This window comes from Penaeus monodon, chromosome 11 (genome assembly GCF_015228065.2).
Source record: "Penaeus monodon isolate SGIC_2016 chromosome 11, NSTDA_Pmon_1, whole genome shotgun sequence".
Lineage (NCBI taxonomy): Eukaryota > Metazoa > Arthropoda > Malacostraca > Decapoda > Penaeidae > Penaeus > Penaeus monodon.
The window spans coordinates 36680652-36684994 of NC_051396.1; positions in this window are offsets into that span (position 1 = coordinate 36680652).

A 4343-nucleotide genomic window follows, 5' to 3' on the forward strand; every position below is an offset into this window, starting at 1 on the left:
TAAAAAGGGATAGCTCCGCACAAAAACCATTATCCCTTTTAAACAACGTTTTTTGTTTTATTAAACAGAAAATTCACCGTTTCAATCGAATGTGATGTAGTTAGCATAAAATAGTGTGCATTTTCCCTTGGGCTGTAAAATTGGATGTTAGATTTGGGTATTGAATTTTTGGCTTCCAAACGTTGCCTGAGATCGTGCCCTAAATTCTTTTTCTGAATCCAGGGCTACGATAGGGGGAACTTCAAAAAATTTTCTTTTGTTTCTTAGCAAACACCATCTTTCGGATCGTAGATTTCTTTTTAAAAAATGATTCGAGAGAGAGCGGACTTTTTTGAAGAAAAGAATGCAAAAGCGTTTTTATGGAATTCTCCTGGCCAAAATTTTTTCGAGAGCGAATGAAAAATCTTCCTCATAAAGTGTTAAAAGAAAAACATTTTTATGTAACAAACACCACTTCCTTCGATATCTCGTCGCCCTGTGCCAAGTATTTTCCATGTTAGGGGCAAGTAAAGCGAACAGACTAATAAACCCAAATGTGTTTTCTCCCCGAAAACAAATTTCCTTCCCCTGACTACTCCGGTATCCTTCTCCCGCGACATCACTTTCACCCTTTCACCACAGTCAGATGCATTCTCGACCGTCGAAATCACCTTTATCATCTTAAACCCTTTTTCATTATCCCTTCAAAACGTCGAGGACACCTCCCGTTTTGAGTATTTTGCCCGTCCCCGACGTTAAAAGTATTCATTCGAAAATCGCACTATCCAAATAGGCCAAAAAAGGGCCAAAACCCCAGATTATAAAGAAGCCAGAGCTGAGCGGGCTTCACACGATTCATTGGTCCATGTTCGATTACCCTGAAAAAGCCATCCCAAGACCGTTTGCACCCTTAAAGGATTTAAGCAACCAGCTGGGCTGAATGTCAACAAATCTCGCTTCAACCCCATCTAATCTCTTAAAATAGTATCTCTGGTGATTTCCCCAAGTTCTTATCCCGTGGGTAAAAGGGAACAGATTCCCCGATTTTCCCCCAAAACTACGTTTGCAAGAACTTTCACTGCCTTCACAAAGCGAATCATCGCCGACTGTTTGACCGCACGTCGCGCCTGTCCGCCTTCCCTGCTTTTAGGAGCAAATAACCAAGTTTCGCAAAACGTTTTTCCCCTACTTCTGCCCCGTCTCCGGGTTTAAAGGGACCTATGTATAGATATGTAAAAAGAGATACACGGAATTAAATTTTAAAGGGTCTCCCTTTGGGTAGTGCTCGGGGGATCAACCAAAAAAGACAGTAGGGTTTTTGGCTCGAAGTTGGCCCTTTGAACCTTTCCGAACCACAAAGCTCGACACGCCCAAAGCAGCTCCATTCGAATCCTCACGTGAGGGATCGCTAGCATCTGGATAATTTAACCCTAGGAAATTTTTATAGACACAAACAAAAATAATCCAACAGTGAGTTTTCCATTTTTTTTGCTGTTCCTCGCAACAGATCGAACGCGTTTGGGGTCTCAGATCTCTGACGAAAACCCGTTAGCTTCAAACCCATTAGACATGGCAATCCTAATAGGCAAAGGGAATCCGGGGGAGTTATTCTGTGGTTTTTGTATGCATATATTAATATATAAAATATTATAATAAATTATATTTTATATATATTATATATTTATATATGTGTGTGTGTGTTTTGTGTGTGTGTGAGAGAGAGAGAGAAGGGAAACCCCCTTTATATTACTATAGATATATTACGTATATCTTAATTTTATAATTATATCATAATATGTTGTATTATATAAAAGAAAATATAAATATATATATATAATATATTATAATATTTTTAAAATATCATATTATGATGTTATTAGATAGACAAACAACAGACGGACGATATAGAAAAGATAATGTAAAAAAGTGGAAAAAGATAATGAAATATAAAAAATTATATGTGTGTGTAACAGATGTGGCCGCGGTGGCTGAGGGTTGAGCATCGACTCATCTGTCACGAAAGGCAATCTGAGTTAGGGTTCGATCCCGGCCCCGGGCCCCGGCCCTTGGGGGAAGGAACTTGACCTCGATTTCCTACCTAGAAAAAGACATATCGCCTTGTAAGTCAAACGCATGTGTCGTAGAACACCGCCGGGGGACAAACTGGGGTTTTATTAGGGGAAAGGGCATCCATCAGGCAAGGGGGGCACTGCCATAAAAAAAATGTAGACATAACAAATCAATATATATTATATATATATATATTATTATATATATATTATATTATATATATATATATATATTATTATATGTGTTTATATATATTTTTGATGTAATATTTATATATATATATATATATTTTTGTGTATATATATTATATATTATATATTAATGTGTGTTGTTTGTGTGTGTGTGTATATGTTATATATATAATTTTTAATTTATATTCATTTATAATATGGGTATTTTTCTTTCTTTTTCATTTCCCAAATAATTTTTTAATTATAGAAGGTCAAAAAAAAGTGAAAACATGATAGAAAATCCGATGAAAAAAAACAAAAAAGTCCGATATCGTCAACGAACAGCACAAAAAAATCCCTAGCCAGCCTATCATCCAGTTCCCCGGGTCCCTTTTCTCGCAAAAAAAACACTTCCCGATGTCTTTTTCCCGGGCCCCGCACGGGGATCCTGCGTTCTCCAAGGCCCTGCTGACGTCACCAGCGGCGCCGACCTGCCGGCTGCTGGGGGGTCCTTTCCCCCCTCCCTCCCACCATGCAGCAGGAGACGCAGCAGGTTGCTTCGTCAGGACCTTGGCCTCGAAGATAATTTGATGACTTTTGGAGAACCACGGCCCGCCGCATTTGGGTATGGGGTGAAGGCCCAGGCAGGAGGGGAAAAACAACTATTTTCATGGTATACTTTGTAGCTTATTATTTATTAATGTATCTTATAGGGGAATATTTTCCCCGTGTTTTTTTTATGCGAATTTATTTTTTGTAAGTTTTTTCTATATATTTCTTTGTCAGTCTAAATTTTTTTTTAATAAAAAGGCCACTTATAATCATCTTTTGAACAATTTAATATGCTTGGTTGTCCAAAATTCCGACGATAATGGTGGTTTTAAACTCTTTCTTTTATTTTTGTTTTTCTCACAAAGTAAAAAAAAAATATTTTTTAAAAAGTTTAAACTAAATTTGTTTTACGTATTTGGCATCTAACGAGGCCCTTGATTTGTAAAATTATCATTCCCGTTTCGTGCTTCGTGGAATCAGATTAATAGTCGCAGTTATTAATATTCATAACCCTTATCTAAACATGATTGTCATTGTCATCATCGTCGTCACAATCATGCTCAGCTCCCTTACCCACAGATCGCCTTGTCCCCCTCTCGCCCCAAAGATTTTTGAGCAGGTGTTCAGCGAGGGGGAAATGCGCGAGAAGCCCTCGTCCGCCCGCCTCCATGATCGCCTCGAGCACCACGCCCACCGCCTCGACGTCAGTGCCAACATGAACCCATGGGCGGCGCTCCTTTACTTCCTCCTGCCGCTCGTGGTCTTTGCCGCCGCTGCTTTCGTCATCATGGGCGTGACGCCACAGTTGGTGGGTCTTTTGGGGCTTTTCATCCCGGGTTTTTATCATCCTCACGATGACGAGCGTGCACCAGGGGGCGGGGGAGAAGCAGCCGGCGAGGGGCGCGCAAAAGGACTCTGCCTCGGAGTTACGTTCGTCGACTAAACTCGGTCGACGATATTTACAGTGACATGCAAAGCATATATTTTCTTTTTGAGAAAAGTACGGTTCCCAAAGAAATTTGGGCTAATACAGGTTTAGAGTTTAAAGACGCAGGAACAGAATTTGGGTGACAAGGATCCATGTTATGAAGGATATATGCTCAACACTCATTTTTTAAGAGAAAATATATTTCTGAGCGATTCATGATTGTTTTAGTTTACTAAACATGGAAGGGGGAAGCATGCCTATTTTTTGTCTATCGATCTGTCTCTATATAAATGTATATATATATATATATTTTATATATATATATATTATATTATATATATATATTATATATAATTAAATAAAAAATATATATATTTAAATTATATATATATATATATTATATATTATATATATATATATATTATATATATTTGTGTGTGTGGTGTGGTGTGGTGTGTGTGTGTGTGTGTGTGTGTGGTGTCATATACATTTATATTACACACACAAACGCGCCGCATTTCGCACGCAAAAAAACACCACCCCACTTTTTATATATATATATATATATATATATATATATATAAAATATTATATATATATTTTTAAAATTTTATATTAAAATATATATATAATTTAAAATATAA